Source organism: Salmo salar, chromosome ssa26 (assembly GCF_905237065.1).
Source record: "Salmo salar chromosome ssa26, Ssal_v3.1, whole genome shotgun sequence".
Classification (NCBI taxonomy): domain Eukaryota; kingdom Metazoa; phylum Chordata; class Actinopteri; order Salmoniformes; family Salmonidae; genus Salmo; species Salmo salar.
In genome coordinates this window covers 27,400,294-27,420,693 of record NC_059467.1, presented here as the reverse complement: position 1 = coordinate 27,420,693, position 20,400 = coordinate 27,400,294, and the positions used below count along the sequence as shown (strand labels likewise).

At 40.7% G+C, this 20,400-nt stretch overlaps 1 long non-coding RNA gene across 1 annotated transcript; it reads left to right on the top strand.

Annotated features, from left to right (window-relative positions):
• The first annotated feature begins 2,492 nt into the window (after positions 1–2,492).
• On the top strand, positions 2,493–16,165 carry LOC106587526 (uncharacterized). Its single transcript, XR_001324463.2, has 3 exons — positions 2,493–2,596; positions 14,832–14,900; positions 16,095–16,165. It is a non-coding gene; the product is annotated as an uncharacterized lncRNA (long non-coding RNA).
• Positions 16,166–20,400: the final 4,235 nt, after the last annotated feature.

Genomic DNA, 20,400 nt, shown 5'->3' with positions numbered 1-20,400 from the left:
TAGTGAGCTGAACGCAGTGTGTTGGGCTTTGATGATTAATGGGAAAGTCTGAGGGTTTCTGTTCTGTTCTGTGCTAGGCTGTAGTACTGAAGGGGTTCCGCCCCCACACTCATTCCACATTAACTACATCTATATTCCTCTGGCTTTACCCCTGAGATAAGATTCTCCCTCTCTTCTGTTCACTTTGAGTTGCCCTCAAATTGTATTTAGCTGATTTATAATTAGTTGTATTACATAAGTTGTATAATAAGATCTATCCATGCTTGGGCTTTACTTTTATGTAATACTGCAGAATGGAAATGGTTATGTAGAAATATTGAGCTCATAAAACTGAATTTAAAAAAAAACAAGATTCGGAAGACAATACTTTTTTAACTGAATTTTTTTTAAACTATATATATATTTATTTATTTATTTTTCTCTCTCTGTAAATGATCTATGACACTGATTATAAGCCTTGTTTCTTAATCTGTAATTGAAAAGCAGAAAGAAATGACAGAATTTTGTATTCTCCTCTGAAGTATAGATCAAGGAGTCCTGGAGATGCACTTTCAAGTTTCAAGTGATTATTTTTCTCATACCCTTATAACTGGTGACTAAAATGACAATTTTGTGTTTTCCACAAACTTTGAAGTATTTAGTTGTGTGAAATAGATTATACATTCTGAAAATCCTAATCGGCCTCGCAATATCTCCTAATAGGATTAGTTGAGGGATGTGAGGGATTCTCTCTCTCTGTGTTCTGTCCTCTTGCCTCATTATACATTTTCCTTCGGTTTTGTTATATCTAAAAGAAGTAGTGTAATTATTGTATTGTTACAATTCTGACCTTTTCTAAGTGAGTCAAATAACAAAACCTTCATCCATCCTGACATTCCGAAGCACCCCACTGATCCTGTATAGAAAAAGTAGATTTAAAAAAATATATATATATATTTTCACCTTTATTTAACCAGGTAGGCAAGTTGAGAACAAGTTCTCATTTACAATTGCGACCTGGCCAAGATAAAGCAAAGCAGTTCGACAATATACAACAACACAGAGTTACACATGGAGTAAAACAAATATACAGTCAATAATACAGTAGAAAAATAAGTCTATGTACAATGTGAGCAAATGAGGTGAGATAAGGGAGGTAAAGGCAAAAAAAAGTCCATGGTGGCAAAGTAAATACAATATAGCAAGTAAAACACTGAAATGGTAGATTTGTAGTAGAAGAAAGTGCAAAGTAGAAATAGAGATAATGGGGTGCGAAGGAGCAAAATAAAATAAATAAATACAGTAGGGGAAGAGGTAGTTGTTTGGGCTAAATTATAGATGGGCTATGTACAGGTGCAGTGATCTGTGAGCTGCTCTGACAGCTGCTGCTTAAAGCTAGTGAGGGAGATAAGTGTTTCCAGTTATAAGTGTTTCCAGAGATTTTTGTAGTTCTTTCCAGTCATTGGCAGCAGAGAAATGGAAAGAGAGACGGCCAAAGGAGGAATTGGCTTTGGGGGTGACCAGAGAGATATACCTGCTGGAGCGCGTGCTACAGGTGGGTGCTGCTATGGTGACCAGTGAGCGGAGATAAGGGGGGACTTTACCTAGCAGGGTCTTGTAGATGACCTGGAGCCAGTGGGTTTGGCGACGATTATGAAGCGAAGGCCAGCCAACGAGAGCGTACAGGTCGCAGTGGTGGGTAGTATATGGGGCTTTGGTGACAAAACGGATGGCACTGTGATAGATGAGATGATGACATGGTACTACCGAGTGGGCAAAGCTGATGTCATAACAACCAGTTTAATACCGTTGTAATCTGATTGTAATTACATAATTTCACCAGTCTTGTCCACTGGGTAGCTACATGTGTTCCATGTGGCTTTTCCTAGTGATGTCACATTGATGTAATTACAATTCTGACTGTAGAAATAAGAGGCCCATAGAAAAGCGACAGTCTCAAACATCAGAGCCTGTTAATGGGTTATGAACGGGTTGTTAGTATCATAGGAGCAGCTATTGATCAGGGAATAAGGCTCACCTGGTAATGATGCCCTCCAAGATGAAATAAAAGGCACAGTTAGTTCTGAGGCTTTAATATAGTACATTCTAAGAAATGCACAGACCTAAGAATGAACTGATCATTATTTTAATATCATAGTGTTATTGGAACACATTGTAGACACATTGTAGATACATTGTAGGTATTTACTTCCACATAGCACAGCAGTAACTCCACAACCTGGTCACACAGCATTTACAGCCAATATCTATTGATGGGCCTTTCTCTGCATTAAAGGCTCTATTAAAACCAAACTTGTTTTTATGGCTGATACGTAGGGTTCTTTATTCACATGAATCTGCCTGTCTAACCTCGTTCTCTACATGTTCACCTTATGGATATTTATGACCCAGCACCACTCTCTGTGTGACATCACTACACACAGTGTTCCATTCGGTAACTATACCATTATGACAGGACTAGAGGACTGGGAAGCCTGTGTACTGGAGGATTGTTGATTAACACTGAAAGTAATTCATACTGCATCATATTTGCTATGTTCTGCATTGCATTTATCACCATTATTGTATAATACTACAGTTCACCTATCCTCAACAGGTCAGTGGGTATCATTGCTTTATTTGACTTGAATACATATAATACCATTTATTAGTGTCCAAAGAAACTTAAATTAAACTGCAACGAGCAGTCTTCTTTAGTATTTTTCCCATGTTCCCCTTTAAGTTAAATGTTTGGCTATGTACTGTATATATTTTCCTATTGAACTAATTTACCATCCTTGAAGTAAGTTATGTTAACAGCAAATAGCCAATCTATTCTTAGCCTTCTTGAGTAATTGTTCCAATTTCTCTGGCTGTAAACAATACCTCTGATACTGATAGCTCAACTTTTCAACCAATTGCTCTCAGTTGTTAGAGTAAAAGGAGAGGGTGACCAGCTCCCTTTCTTTTAATCTGCTATTCTTTACTGGGTTTAATTGTGGTTTGTGTGAACATGAGGATGTCTGGTAAAAGGGCCCTTTAGAGTGAATATTTGTGTGTAATTAGAGTTGGGAGCAGGCCTGTGAAATACAGATGAAGGTGCTGGATGGCCTCCGGTTCACTAATTGGAATGATCTCCCTGTGTATTTGCAATGCTCATAAAAAAACTGTGGGTGGGATAGAGAGGGGAGGGGGGGGGGGAAGGAATGAGAAAATTATGGAGGGAGAGAGAGGGAGAGAACAGAGAGAGGGAGAGAACAGAGAGAGGGAGAGAACAGAGAGAGGGAGAGAACAGAGAGAGGGAGAGAACCGAGAGAAAGAGAGGCAACTATTCTAGAATCCGCATAAATATGCACATTTTCCCACCAGTGGTGTGTTTCCACCAAACGGACTTGTTGCGGACGTGTTACAGATAAAAATCAGTGCGTGATGATTCAGTGCACATTTTTTGGGGGATTTAAAACAATCAATACTGAAACTTTCAGACGTTTGTAAGCTAATTTAACATGTTCAATAGCTTTCATTAGCTTATTTTCTCACTTCCATGAGTTGAAGACAAGGGTTTAGCTATCTTGGAATTAAGAACATTTCCAAGAAGAAATCCAAGAACTTTCTTTTCAATAACTATTTTCTTAGGCAGAAACATAGGAAGAAACTTAAAGCTGCAATATGTAACTTTTTGGGCAACCCGACAAAATTCACATAGAAATGTAGTTATAGATCTGTCATTCTCATTGAACGCAAGTCTAAGAAGCCGTATAGGTGTAACCTATGTGCGTAAATTCTATGCTTCCAGAATTTAAGTTGAGTTTTTGTGTCTTTTGCTTTCGATTTTGTACACCAGCTTCAAACAACTGAAAATACAATATTTCTGGTTATGTAAAATATGTTTCACAACGGTTTAGATGAAACAATGATTCTCTATGCTATATTTCCTTGTTTTGTCACATAAATAGAAATTCTGCGAACTATTAGAATTTTAGCAACCAGGACATGGCGGAATGTATTGAAGAATAGCAACTTTTCGTAAGTTTCTTCTTAAGTATAAAGTTAAGGAAAAAATGGCACCTAAAATGAATTTCTTCTCAAGAAGGTTTTGTGAGTCTGGGCCCTGGAGTCCAGTCTGTCTGTGTGGCTGGCCCCCTTTGGGTTGGTCCATGGGGTAGGCAGTAGACCAGACCAGTCTGCTGGAGATGCACAGAGAAAGCCAAACTAGTCAACTAGAGTAATCTGTTGGATGCTTCTGCTTCCAGACAAAGACAATGTTCCCCCTGCAGCCAAATACCAAGTGATAGAAGATGAGAGGATCCTGAGTTGGTAGTGCTGTAGCTACTTAGACTAATGACGAAATGTGTGATTTCTATAACTGTCATAAAACATAGGAAATAGCAGCAATCCTCTGTAATCGATTTAGATAAAATGTCTCCATGCCAATAGAATTGTGGCTGCCACAGTGGCAATGAAAGGTAATAATGTATTGTCTTTATCTGCCTGAAGTATTAAATCTGAAGGTCGGTTGAAGGTATGGTTGGTTGTAATGATAGATCTGTCTGAACACTCAGAATCCCTCCGTCACAAGCGACCTCTACTGAGAAGTAGTTGCATAATAATTGAAATGATTTAGCAGCTAAACTGAGTGGATTTAGCGCAATCCATTTTTTAAAAAACTGACAAGAAATAAATCCAGATGAAATATGAGTGCTTGTCCCATAAACCAAATCCCCTCCGTAATAAACAGCTGTCCCGGGTTATGGATGTGACTGTTGCTTAACCTGACGTTGCAAAGAGGGCTTTGATCAGGATTTCTGCTCTGCCCAGATTGCACTGACTATCTTGATCTTTTTCCAAACCATCTGCCATATTTGCATCACTTTGGCCGGTTTTTATTTTTTTTAAGTACATGTGTGAGTCCAAACAGGGTATTAGAAAATGGACAAACATTTGGTCCCCACATGTTTCCTTTAGTTACTTTTCAGGGCATAAATTATGCCCATTCTGGTCACCAGATGAGTAGATTAATTGACTTAGCCTGTATTATATTCCTGGTACTTGTGATGCATACTAATGACTGTATGTGATTCAGAGTGTAATGGATGAAGGTCAAGGTCTTTCTGTAGCAATCCAATGAGTCAAGCTGTCACTAAAGACTTCAGAACAGCTTTGGAATGGATAGCATTTACATTCTAGAATTGGAAGCGTTCTTATACATGCGGAAGAGATGAATCCAACTTGACCAAAACAATGGAAATGCCATGGAAACGCCACACATGTCTCCCCTCATGGGGTATGGATCAAGAATCTCCTCATTGCTGCCCGTCAAATGTAGTCTACATTTGTCAATGTAAATTGTACGGTGGCAGTTTTTATGAATTGTTCAGCAGTCTAATGGCTTGGGGGTAGAAGCTGTTGAGGAGCCTTTTGGTCCTAGACTTGGCGCTCCGGTACTCCTTGCCGTGCGGTAGCAGAGAAAACAGTCTATAACTTGGGTGACTGGAGTCTCTGACAATTCTATGGGCTTTCCTCTGACACTGCCTATTATATAGGTCCTGGATGGCAGGAAGCTTGGCCCCAGTGACGTACTGGGCCGTTCGCACTACCCTCTGCAGCACCATACGGTCAGATGTCGAGCAGTTGCCATACCAGGCGGTGATGCAACCGGTCGGGATGCTCTTGATGGAGCAGCTGTAGAACCTTTTGAGGATCTGGGGTCCCATGCCAAATCTTTTCAGTCTCCTGAGGGGGAAAAGGTTTTGTCGTGCCCTCTTCACGACTGTCTTGGTATGTTTGGACCATGATAGTTTGTTGCTGATGTGGACACCAAGGAACTTAACTCTCGACCCGCTCTACTACAGCCCCGTCGATGTTAAAGGGTGCCTGTTAGGCCCACCTTTTCATGTAGTCCATGATCAGCTCCTTTGTCTTGCTCGCATTGGGCCTTCCCTGTGGCTCAGTTGGTAGAGCATGGTGTTTGCAACGCCAGCATGGTGTGTGCAACGCCAGGGTTGTGGGTTTGACTCCCACGGGGGGCCAGTACATGAAATGAAATGTATGCATTCAAAAATGCATGAAATGAAATGTATGCATTCACTACTGTAAGTTGCTCTGGATAAGAGTGTCTGCTAAATGACTAAAATGTAAATTGAGGGAGAGGTTGTTGTCCTGGCACCATACTGCCAGTTCTCTGACCTCCTCCCTATAGGCTGTCTCATCGTTGTCAGTGATCAGGCCTACCACTGTTGTGTCGTCAGCAAACTTATTGTTGGTGTTGGAGTCGTGTTTGGCCACGCAGTTGTGGGTGAACAGGGAATAAGTACACACCCCTGAGGAGCCCCAGTGTTAAGGATTAGCTTGGCAGATTTATTGTTGCCTGCTCTTACCACCTGGTGGTGGCCCATCAGGAAGTCCAGGATCCAGTTGCAGAGGGAGGTGTTTAGTCCCAGAGTCCTTAGCTTAGTGATGAGCTTCGTGGGCACTATGGTGTTGAACACTGAGCTGTAGTCGATGAACAGCATTCTCACATAGGTGTTCTTTTTGTCCATGTGAGAATGGTGGTGTGGAGTGCGATTGCGTCATCTGTGGATTTGTTGGGGCGGTATGAGAATTGAACTGGGTCTAGGGTGTCTGGGAGGATGCTGTTGATGTGAGCCATGACCAGCCTTTTAAAGCACTTCATGGCTACCGACGTGAGTGCCACGGGACGGTAATCATTTAGGCAGATAACCTTCGCTTCCTTGGGCACAGGGACTATGGTGGTCTGCTTGAAACATGTAGGTACTACAGACTCGGTCAGGGAGAGGTGGAAAATGTCAGTGAAGACACTTGACAGTTGGTCCGCGCATGCTTTGAGTACATGTCCTAGTAATCCGTCTGATCCAGCGGCTTTGTGAATGTTGACCTGTTTAAAGGTTTTGTTCACATCGGTTACCAAGAGCATTATCACAGTCATCCAGAACAGCTGGTGCTCTCGTGCATGTTTCAGTGTTGCTTTCCTCGAAGCGAGCATAAAAGGCATTTAGCTTGTTTGGTTGGCTCGCGTCACTGGGCAGCATGTGTCTGGGTTTCCCTTTGTAGTTCGTAATAGTTTTCAAGCCCTGCCACATCCGACGAGCATCAGAGCCGGTGTACTAGCATTCAATCTTAATCCTGTATTGACGCTTTGCTTGTTTGATGGTTCATCTGAGGGCATAGCGGGATTTCTTATGAGCATCTGGATTAGTCTCCTGCTCCTTAAAACCGGCAGCTCTAGCCTTTAGCTCAATGCGGATGTTGCCTGTAATCCATGGCTTCTGATTGGGATATGTACGTACAGTCACTGTGGGGACGACGTCGTCGATGCACTTATTGATGAAGCCAATGATGGAGGTGGTGTATTCCTTAATGCCATTGGATGAATCCCAGAACATATTCCAGTCTGTGCTAGCAAAACAGTATTGTAGTGTAGCATCCGCATCATCTGACCAGTTCCGTATTGAGCGAGTCACTGGTACTTCTTGCTTTATACTTTTTGCTTGTAAGCAGGAATCAGGAGGATATAATTGTAGTCAGATTTTCCAAATGGAGGGCAGGGGAGAGCTTTGTATGCATCTCTGTGTGTGAAGTAAAGGTGGTCCAAGATTTTTTTTCCACCTGGTTGCACATGTGACAGGCTGGTAAAAATGTGCCTACACTGGCTCACTGGCCTACACACAATGTCCCATAAAATCAAAGTGTTTAGACATTTTTACAAATTAACAAAATTGAAAAGCTAAAATGTCTTTAGTTAATCAATATTTAACACCTTTTGTTATGGGAATGCCTAAAAAGTTCAGGAGTAAAAATGTGCTTAACAAATCACATAATAAGTTGCATGACCTCCTCTCTGTACCCTCCACATACAGTTGAAGTGGGAAGTTTATATACACCTTAGCCAAATACATTTAAACTCAGTTTTTCACAATTCCTGACATTTTACCCTCGTAAAATTTCCCAGTCTTAGGTCAGATAAGATCACCACTTTATTTTAAGAATGTGAAATGTCTGAATAATAGTAGAGAGAATAATTTATTTCAGCTTTTATTTATTTCATCACATTCCCAGTGGGTCAGAAGTTTACATACACTCAATTAGTATGTGGTAGCATTGCCTTTAAATTGTTTAACTTGGGTCAAACATTTCAGGTAGCCTTCCACAAGCTTCCCACAATATGTTGGGTGAATTTTGGCCCATTCCTCCTGACAGAGCTGGTGCAACTGAGTCAGGTTTGTAGGCCTCCTTGCTCGCACAAGCTTTTTTAAGTTCTGCCCACAAATTTTCTATAGGATTGAGGTCAGGGCTTTGTGATGGCCTCTGTTTACAGACAGATTATTTCACTTATAATTCACTGTATCACAATTCCAGTGGGTCAGAAGTTTACATAAAGTAAGTTGTGTCACGTCCTGACCAGTAAAGGGGTTATTTGTTATTATAGTTTGGTCAGGACGTGGCAGGGGGTATTTGATTTATGTGGTTCAGGGTGTGTTAGAGTATGTGTTTATGTAGAGGGGTGTTTTATTTATTAGTCTAGGTTTTTTTGGTTAAGTTCTATGTTGTATATTTCTATGTCTGTTCTAGGGTGTTTAGATCTAGGTATTGGGATTGGGGCCTTCAATTGGAGGCAGCTGTTTATCGTTGCCTCTGATTGAAGGTCCTATAATTAGGAGTGTGTTTGTTATGGGAATTGTGGGAGGTTGTTCTTTGCACTGCTGTGTTTAGCCTGCAAGACTTCGTTCGTTTGTTCGTTCGTTCGTTTATTGTTTTGTTTATTTAAGTGTTCACAATAAAAGTAAAGATGAGCAGTCAACCCGCTGCGCCTTGGTCCAATTACTACGACAACCGTGACAAGTTGAGTGTGCAAAGTGGTGATCCTAACTGACCTAAGAGAGAATTTTTACTAGCATTAAATGTCAGGAATTGTGAAACTGAGTTTAAATGTATTTGGCTAAGGTGTATGTAAACTTCCGACTTCAACTGTATCTCATGGCTCGCTGCCCTGTTTTCCCCAACTTTTAAACTAACCCTCAAATCCTTTCAAATAAAGCAAGGTTCATAATGACTCAAATATGCACTAGGTCTAAAACATAGACAACAAATGTGAGCTGGTAGATTAGTCAACCCAGACTGGAGAGGATGAAATTTGATTTCAACAATTGAATTTCCAAGAGAATGCAAGTGCAATGATCCCACAGGAAATATGGATTTAGCTGGCTGCTACACACTATGGTGGCCTGGCTCTCTGGGTGGATCCGTAAAAACACCTAGGGGTGTTCAAGTACTATGATCAGTGATTGAACCAGGTAAGATTCCAGGTAATTTTCAATACATATTTCCCAGAAACCTTCCAGGTAATTTACGAGGAATTTTTCTACTTGCCACAAATTAACTGCCAGATATCATACATTTAAAACACATTTCTGAAGTGGGAATTGCATTGAATCAAATTATTAATTTACAATGATTTGCTGCCCGTAAGGGCAGGGTGCTGCTAGTAACTATTTGCTGTAGTGGAATTACGAAAAGTAAATCCAAGCATCCTGGCACTCTCCTGCTAATGGCTTGGAGTGAAGATTGTCACTCTGAAATGGTACTGAAATGGCACTGTCAGTAGTCGCTTAAAAAGGGAAATCACTGCTGCCAAAACTATTGATCATGTTCAAGCAGCGGTCGTTATAAAGTGTTTATAACATTCTCACATTTATACACCTCATCCATCAAATGTTGAGTAGGGAGATGTTGATGTTTTACAAAAGGAACTGCACTGAATGGTAATTATTGATCCAGAATGAGCACAGGCAACACAGGCAAATGATGACCCAGGTTAAACAAAGCCAGTCGACGATCCTAGGGCTGGTTTCACGGACACAGATTAAAACATCTATGGGCTAGGTGGGACGCTTGCGTCCCACCTACTCAACAGCCAGAGTAATCCCGTGGCGCGATATTCAAATACCTTAGAAATGCTATTACTTCAATTTCTCAAACATATGACTATTTTACACCATTTTAAAGACAAGACTCTCGTTAATCTAACCACACTGTCCGATTTCAAAAAGGCTTTACAACGAAAGCAAAACATTAGATTATGTCAGCAGAGTACCCAGCCAGAAATAATCAGACACCCATTTTTCAAGCTAGCATATAATGTCACATAAACCCAAACCACAGCTAAATGCAGCACTAACCTTTGATGATCTTCATCAGATGACAATCCTAGGACATTATGTTATACAATACATGCATGTTTTGTTCAATCAAGTTCATATTTATATCAAAAACCAGCTTTTTACTAGCATTCCCACCGAACACTTCCGGTGAATTTACTAAATGACAAAAAACAACAATTATTTTAAGAATTATAGATACAGAACTCCTTTATGCACTCGCTATGTCCGATTTTAAAATAGCTTTTCGGTGAAAGCACATTTTGCAATATTCTGAGTAGATAGCCCGGCCATCACAGGCTAGCTATTTTGACACCCACCAAGTGTGGTACTCACCAAACTCCGATTTACTATTAGAAAAGTTTGATTACCTTTGCTGTTCTTCGTCAGAATGCACTCCCAGGACTTCTACTTCAATAACAAATGTTGGTTTGGTTCCAAATAATCCATAGTTATATCCAAATAGCGGCGTTTTGTTCGTGCGTTCAAGACACTATCCGAAGGGTAAAGAAGGGTGACGCGCCCGACGCGTTTCGTGACAAAAAAATTCGAAATATTCCATTACCGTACTTCGAAGCATGTCAACCGCTGTTTAAAATCAATTTTTATGCTATTTTTCTCGTAAAAAAGCGATAATATTCCCGACCGGGAGTCGTTGTTTTCGTTCAAAGAGAGAGAAAGTAAACATGGTGTCGGCTCGCCTCCAGTCTCATTGTCCTCAGATCGACCATTATCCAAATGTGCTAATGTTTTTTAGCCATGGCCTGCAAAGCCACCATTCATCTTTCTGGCGCCTTCTGAGAGCCTATGGGAGCGTTAGAAAATGTCACGTTATGCCAGAGATCCCCTGTTTTGGTTAGAGATGATCAAGAAGGCCATGAAATGGTCAGAGAGAGCGCTTCCTGTTTGGAATCTTCTCAGGTTTTGGCCTGCCAAATTAGTTCTGTTATACTCACAGACACCATTCAAACAGTTTTAGAAACTTTAGGGTGTTTTCTATCCAAATCAAACAATTATATGCATATTCTAGTTACTGGGCAGGAGTAGTAACCAGATTAAATCGGGTACGTTTTTTATCCGGCCGTGCAAATACTGCCCCCTATCCCCAACAGGTTTTAAGTCTAGTCCTGGACTGAGAATCTACAATGAACATGCCTTTTAGTCAAAGGCTAAATACGTATCGAGGAAACTGGCCCTCAGTGCGCTACATTATGTACTGTAGCCTCCAGTAGCGTTGCAGCTGTAGAGACCGCCGAGCAGGACAGTACTGGTCTGGGCATTAATCAGCAGCAGTCTGTCTGATGGCAGATAGTTACCAAGGCAGCCACTGTGCCCAACCCCAGACTCTCCTCAGGAAGATGCAAGGTTATTTACGCTAGCTCCGAAGGTCCCCCTGCCTTCCACAAACCATGTTTATCTTGTTCAAGTCTCCAGAGCTAGCCCCCAGAGTGGGCATCCTGGCTCGCCTCGGCCTCTCACAGGGATATTAACAAGATGGAAACAAGCAGAACCGGCACTGGGTGGAAAATCCATCTCCTGGCCTACCATCTGTGGAAGAGGGAGGAATTGGCACATGGTGTTTGTGCCAACAATAGAGTGCCCTGGGGGCACCCCAGAGGACGGATGGATCGACATGGTTTAACTCAACGATGAAAGTGTTGTTTAAAGCAACGACAGCATTAAAGAAGAAGTTCACTTTATTTTAACCATATCTGTATTTTGGATGTAAATGGCATGTTATAGAAGAGTCCAGACACTTTTTTTGTGATTTTACTTGGTTTTGAGAAACTTTGAGCGACACACTTCCTCATGATCCTTCTCCAGTGCCAGGGCTTAGATAAAACATGAACAAAAGCTATATAAAACACCAAAATACATCCTGTTAGAAATTGCAACGCTCTCAGTATAGTGATGCGGGTCTTTAGATGTTGTAAACATGAAATTGTGTCATTCTGAACTTTATCTGCAATGTTATATTCCATTTTGTGCGACGCGGGCCATACTTTTCCGTTTCTATGTACACATTGAAATATCACAGCTGGATAGGGGAAACCGCTCGAGTCGCACAAAATGGAATATAACATTGTTTTATCTAAGCCCTGGCACTGCAAAAGGAGTATGGGGAAGTGTATTGTTGGTTGAGGTAAGTAAAAAAAAAGTGTCTGTACTCTTCTATAACATTTACATCCAAAATACAGATTTGGTTCAAATAAAGTGAACTTCTTCTTTGAGTTAAGTTACTTTTGTGAAGTTCAAGACTTTATTTTCCACCTCAGCCTTTTCCTTTGTGTGCATGTGTGTGTGAACGTGCGTGTCTCTGTGAACATGCATGTACTGTATGTGTACATTTTGTGCCATGTACAATGTGACAGGTGTGCATTATGGTGAATATGACCACAGGATGGCTGACCCATGTATGTCTCAGTGGAACTATTCAAACAGCAGCAATAGGATAGATTCAGAGTGATATTATTCTCTCTGCCTTCACCAGAACAGCAATAGCTTTATTCATTACAAGAATGCAGTGGGAGGTATAATGTAATAATTATTAGCCTCCTCGTCTGCATTAGGCATAACTAATCAGGCAAACATCGCCTCAAATAGATCTCGTGCTGAGTTACTTCAGTCAGAGCTTTCCTTTCAGTGTAAGAAACTCTGGGTTTGCTAGTAAATGTTTTGACAAGTTTTCAAGCAGGTTGGGACTGCATTTTGTTAATATGTTCAAACCAAGAGGAGTGGCTCGGATCAGTGTTTTGGATCAGCCCTTTGATGTAGATGATCGGGTTTGTAGAGAATTTTAGTCTTATGATAAAACATGAACATGGGCAATCACTCAAACAACACTAATGACTGTTGTACCCACCCTATTAGCTATGATTGTGTTTGTTTCTTTCACAAACATACTTGTTGGTTCTCATCAATTATGAATCATCTGTGTGATTCTCTGTTGCCACTGTGAGGGAAGACAGCTATGGAGTTTCTCCCCATCGCTTTGAATACCGTTCATTCTGATGTTAATATAGAGCAGCTAGAGATGCAGAGCTGTTTGATCTGTCTCCTGGTATGATGATTAGAGGAACACAGGAGGACTTCTTAAAACAGCAGGTCTGGAAGAGGACAGAAGTGATTGAACTGCTGTTTGGAAAACCCTTTTGAGCTGACCAGCATTCGACTGATCTCTGATGATTTCTTTTTGTTTGAAATGTCCGGACGCCGTCCAACTTTAGTTTGTGGTAAAAGCAGTCTTGACACATTTTATTCTGATAAAAACACTGTTGGTTGACGCTAGTGAGGTTTGACGCCAAATAAGAACCAGGCTATCTCACTGAAGGAGGCAGGTGTAGGCCTGATATTACAGTAGTACAGTCAGAATGTTTTAAAGTATAGTAAATATAAAACGATAACATTTGTGTTCCATTTTGGGGTACAAATCATTCTTCTCCAACCACCCACTTATTTCTATCCTTTCTTCCACTGCATCTCCTTGAAAGCTTCTGGTGCTGTGATCATCTGGAGACGCCACCCACTCAGCAGCATCTATTTCCTGTTTCTCTCTCACTGGCAGCTTTTTCTGTTTTAATTAAACCTTCATCTGGGTGGCTGAAGAGTGTAAAAAATCTGAGTTATGATAGCAGCGCCACTCGCCACCCCACTATCTGCCTAATTGACTGCACCGCGTCTCCACGAATGACGCCTCCCCTGGTTTGCTTTGGGAGGAGAGACTGAGCTTTCTGCCTTATCTCTCTTTTTTTCCCTTTCTCTCGCTTTCTCCTCTCCCTCTCTCCTACTGTAGCTGGAGGCTGCTGAATTTCTGTAGAACTCTCCATGTTACTCTTATATGTCTAACAAACTAACACTGCTCTCTGCTGATATTTTTATCAAGCTGGAGAGCGAGGAAATCCAACAGCTCAGGTTTACAGTAGGATGTACTGTACTGCCTAAATAATGGAAACACTGACAAAAGTGTGCAAATAGGGCGTTGGGCCACCACGAGCCTCCGAATAGCTTGGCATAGATTCTACAAGTGTCTGGAACTCTATTGGAAAGATGTGCCACCATTCTTCCATGAGAAATTCCATAATTTGGTGTTTTGTTGATGGTGTTGGAAAACGCTGTCTCAGGCGCCGCTCTATTGGGTTGAGATCTGGTGACTGAGACATCCCCTATGCTCCTTTGAGACCCCTCTTTTCAAAGTCACTGAGATCTAACCATGGTAGCCAAAATACTGGGCATACTTATACATGACCCTAAGTATGATGGGATGTTCATGCTTAATTAAATACAACTCAAGAACCTGCTTTCAATTTACTTTATATCCCTAATTTACTGAAGTGTTTCATTTATTTTGGCAGTTACATTATCTGTAGTTGTTGGCTCAGGTTTAGTTACTGCCGAGACAACAGATTACCTGCTGTGAAAATGTTTACTCTTCTGTTTACATCAACTTGAATTTCAGCGAGTTGATTGGTGAATAATCACTCTTTCAGTCTCACAAGATAAAAACATAAATATAGATGGAGATTTTCAAGGTGGGAGATTTATGTTTTTATCTCCTTTCTGAGAAAATCTTCTTCTGTTCTGTATGTAAAGGGGTAAAGAGGATAATGTCCTACAAATAGGTTAATTGCTAAATCTGTAGTTTTGTGTGATCCTCACATCAGTGCTTTTCTGTTGCAGCCTGTTCCAGTACTATTGCTACTCCAGTGGGGGAATGCGTCAAACCTCCTACACCTGTATCTGTGGAACGTAAGGCACTTCCCCCCTCACTTCACAGAATTGAATTTATGGTGAACATAATCTATAATTCATGAAATTCATCTTCTTTTACCACTTCAATGGGCCATTGGCAATGGTAATAGCTATGACCACTATTCCGTTTTGAAGTCGCCTCAGCTATCTTTACAAAGCGACATCCCAGCTAGTGTGTTTTATGTCTTTCTCCATTTTGTTTACTACAAGTTACAGCATTGCTTTCTTCTAGGACATCCTTCAAGCCACTATAACAGTCCCAAGCCCTCAGGTTTTCAGTTCAAAGCTCTACAGTTCAACTGTATCATCAGAACATGCAGCTGGCAGTAGAGATAACATTTAGTCTTGACATTTTGGAGCCCAAGCTTTACTGTACTGTTTGTGCCACTGGCAGATCCAGTTCCTCTCTGCTGGTCCAGGACTGCTACTGCTGGTGGTGAATAACATCAGTATATTTTGGATGAAATGTTTTTAAGTAAATATGATGATTACAGTTTGGCCTGTGAACTATTGTTATAATGAGCTTCTCTTTTTCTTAATTTAAGAAAAAGGTATGAGGGTGATTTTGCAATTTTGCACAAATGTGGTTCTATTTTTGTATTTGACTCGCATGGCCACTATCTTGATGATGATAAATGTTTTTATATATTCAACAGAGGACACAACTCAGTTCTGTACTATGGTCATCTAGGAGCTCCTAATGACAAGTCTATAGTGGATGATACATGGTGAATCAGCAATCACTGTATATACTGTACCTCAGTTGCTTCCAACCAGGGGTACTAGAACCACTAGGGGTACTTGGCCTTTCCACAGGGGGTACTTGAGAAGACTCATGAGACCATAGGCCTAATGGTAAAATGCACATGAGGGGGTACATCAAGGGTACTCCTGGCAGAGCAAAATGAAGTTGGTGGTACAGTAACAGAAAAAGGTTGACAACCACTGCTGTACCTTACTGTTACGTTTTGCTCCTATTTTCTCCTTCTATGTTTTATACCACAAGGCAATCAAAATATTCTGGGGTTTTCATGTAGTTTAGCTACATTTGGTATCAAGAACTACTCTTAGAGATCCATTGTTTCTCAGTTTTAGATTGACAGTACAGTACTGTATCCAAAGAGTTACACCTCCCCCTGCTGTCCATACTATAGTGGTGTCTTACTGTAGTTTTTTCCCCTGTTATTTTAGGAAACATGATGGATGCAGTGCTGTCCCTGATGTGATCTGACCATGGATTCAGTCATCATATAGCCTAGCCCTAGAGTGTGATTTTCACGCCCTGACCTTAGAGAGATGTTTTATTTCCTCTAGTTTGTTTAGGTCAGGGTGTGATGTGGTGTGGGCAATCTAGTTTTTGTATTTCTTTGTGTTTGGCCGAGTATGGTTCCTAATCAGAGGCAGGTGTCTATTGTTGTCTCTGATTGGGAATCATACTTAGGCAGCCCTTTATCCCTCATTCAGTTGGGGGATCTTATTTTTTCACAGCTCAGTGAAAGCCTGCAGAACGTGACGTTAGGTTTCCTTGGTTTGTTATTTTGTTTAGTGTTCTGAGTTAAATAAAAAGTAAACATGAGCACTTACCACACTGCACCTTGGTCACCTCTTTATGACGTTCGTTACAGTGATTGAAGCTGTAAGATGTTTTATTATATATTTAATATGAGCTATTATTACATAAACAGTACAGGTTTTATGTGGCAAAGTGGCAGCTTTAATACCAGTTGAATGATAGGGTAACATTTAGATTTTTGCCAAAATAGATATACCCAAACATAATTATTTTACATGAGATGGCCGTAAAAAAAAAAAAAAAACAGTTTTAGAAAGGTCTGGAACTCACCTTTATGGTAAAATAGTTATAAATGGCTGAGGTGTACTCACTTTTGAGAACATAAGCTCAAGTACAAATATTATGAAAATGTGATTTTATACTGAACAAAAATATAAACACAACATGTAAAATGTTGGTCCAATGTTTCATGAGCTGAAATAAAAGATCTCAGAAATGTTCAAAATGCACAAAAAGCTTATTTCTCTCAAATATTGTGCACAAATGTGTTAACATCCCTGTTAGTGAGCATTTCTCCTTTGCCAAGATATTCCATCCACCTGACAGGTGTGGCGTATGCATTGGGAGAATAAAAGGCCACTCTAAAATGTGTAGTTCTGTCACACAACATACAGGAATGCCTACCAGAGCTGTTGCCAGAGAATTTAATGTTAATTCCTCTATCATAAGCTACCTCCAACGTAGTTTTAGAGAATTTGGCAGTACGTCCAACCTGCCTCACAACCGCAGGCCACGTGTAACCACACCAGCCCAGGACCTCCACATCCTTTCTGATTGAGAGGGGGTCAAATACTTATTTCCCTCATTAAAATGCTAATCAATTTATAACATTTTTGACATGCGTTTTTCTGGATTTCTTTGTTGTTATTCTGTCTCTCACTGTTCAAATAAACCTACCATTAAAATTATAGACTGATCATTTCTTTGTCAGTGGGCAAACGTACAAAATCAGCAGGGGATCAAATACTTTTTTCCCTCACTGTATATGAAATAGTGCCATCATTTCCTATGACTGAAATTACTTACTATAAGATTTCACATTTCTTATAGCTGTAAAATAAATAGGATCATACTTAGTAACAGTACCATATTGGCACTATTTCATATAACTGTTGACAGAATTTCCTCCTAAATTCAAACACCATTCAAATGTGTGCATACTCATGACAATTTCAGCTTTAAGCACAAAGTGATTTCGTCCTTCTGTGACTAAGAGAAAGGGATCTTGTTTAAATTATATTCAAATATTTCATATTTTTTCATGTTGATTGCTCTAAATTGCTGAGAAAGTCACAGAAAGATGAAACCACAATGGCTGGACTCGCAAGACTGTCACCGTTCATTTGTCATCTCTCAAGCTGGGCTCACTCACTCAGAAGAACAGATAATCAATTCTTTGTCTGGATAGGCCAGAAAATGTGACAGGTCACTCCATATGCAAATGTAGGTCTGAAACCTGACACTTCAAGTCAGCTCTGCTTGGAGAGTGGAATCGGAGAGCAGACAGACAGGGATTTTTGGCATTATTTGTCAGTCGTAACTGGTCCAGAAGCGCTGAAAGACTAAACATCTAAGAGGGTATTAAAAAGATGGTGTTTGAAAGGGGAACTCTTGGACAGCCTTTTTAACATACACACTGGATTCTTCTTGAACGTTTGTCTTAGAGGTTGAAAGTTGAGCAGGTTTTAAATATTGATACACAAAAGATGGATCCTTTAGTCTTGTAGCCCTGAGTGGCTCTCCCATGGGATTATTCATAAACATAGCACAGCTTGACTGTATTTGAACCCGAGGCAGGCTGCTGTGTGCATAGGGATACTGATGGAGATTTAAAGTGGCTGTTTTGAGCGCCCATGGTGACACAACATGAGCACCTTTGAAAGGCAAACCGCCTCCGCTCAAAACTTTTATTCATTCTGATGTGCATGCTGGGAACAATTTATTGTCTGTTTGACATGGGTGGAGAAAGCACTCTGAGGCTTTGCTGAAGTCATCATGGACCATCATGGCTCTCATTAAACACATGCATACTTACAAATATGTCTAAATCAAGTGTCAGCTCCCTTCATCCATATATGCTTGTGAGCAAATCAAATGGGCTATGCCTTTAATAGTGAATACTAGATCCAGTCCACAAAACAAGTCTTGTGTTTCAGAGGTCAAGTGGACAGAGATGCACTGTCTGGCTGACCGGGTTCTGCAGGAGCTGGTGAAGATTGGGATCCTGCAGGGGAGTGTGGAGGACATGCTGAAGGTCCACATGGGCTCTGTCTTCATGCCCCATGGCCTGGGACACCTACTGGGCATCGACGTGCACGACGTGGGTGGATACCCAGATGTCAGTACTTCCTGAACAATCCAGGGTGAGACACTGGCTGTGGTCCAAACACTTAAAAGACACACCCTCGTCCACTTACCCTTGCCTTATGCCCTTGGGGGAATCCCTGTCGCCATTTTGGAGGGTGGTCCAAATGATTAGCCAAGCAAGGGAAGTTTGCAATGTAAACCCCTCAGCCCTCGTTTTAAGATAGGCTTTTCACTCCGGGGCCTGAAACTCCCCATAATTCAAGCCCGTGAAAACTTAAAACCAATATCAATGGAGAAGTCAACGTACAACTGTAAGTAAAAACGAATGCAAATAAGTTAGAAATTGTGCTACTAATGCACATGACGGCACAAACACGTCTCGTAAATATGTTTTGTTTGGTTATCATTTGGAAATTGTAGAAATAAAACATTTTCCTTCTTCATAAGTTCCAGCCAGGCAGGCTAACGCTAGTTAGCTAATTAATTGGCTAGCTATCATACAGTAGGCGTATATTAAAAATTATATATTTAATATAAGTAGACATGCACTCATAATTGACTGTAGCGCATATAAGGCACCCACAACCTACCGGTGGCTGAAAACACAATCCTCACAGGATGAACGAGTGATGAATTTCCGGCCAAGGGTGGTCCATTTTTAAAAATCATTCCTTCCTCCCTCGCAAGTGTAAACTCGTCAGACGTCATGATACGCCATCAGAAGTGTCCACTTAATTTGAGGGCTGAGAGGATAGGGTGTGTCTTTTAAGTGTTTGGACCGCAAGCACTGATTAATTAGAGTCTCAATTAAAGGCGCAGTCTGTCATTTCTCTGTACTCTGTAGCATCCAGGCAGAGTACAAGCACAAGCAACTCATTGATATGTTAATTATATTTCTAAGTTATAGCAGTAGTTCTAATGGTGTATGTCTGTTGTTGTCTAATGGTGTATGTCTGTTGTTGTCTAATGGTGTATGTCTGGTGTTGGTCAGGATGTGGAGCGGGGTCCTTGTCAGGGAAATAACCTATGCATTTACACTGGCTAGGAAGTACATGCTGTATCGAGTAGAGTACTGATCTGTATCTTCTGATATTGATTTAGCGGTGGAAAGTACAACTTTACTGCCTGTACTTATCTACCTAGTACACATTAACATGGGTTATTGCATTATAATTACACTGTAATAAGGTCCCAAATGGGTTACATTCATCTGTGCAGTTGAGACAAATTCACCCCACTGCCCTCCTAATCCAAGTGGGGCATATCAGTAATAGTCAATATTGTTAGGGCTGGGATGCATTTTCAATTTATGACAGACAGGCAGCCCAATTCAGATATTTTTGCCACTAATGGGTATTTTGACCAATCAGATCAGATCTTTTGACAAGAGATCAGAATTGGGCTGCCTGTGTAAATGCTGAGTCACACAGTGTCTGCAAATGCTTTCTTGAACCTTGAACTAAGTGTTGAAATAATTGCTGCTTCAGATAAAAGAAAGGCCATAATAAGTGACATAACTTGTGTTTGATGGGCACTAGAACAGACTTCTGTAGACGTTCTCAGTGAGAAAATATATCAAGAATATTCACTGAAGAGTGACAATGAAATTGAGAATGA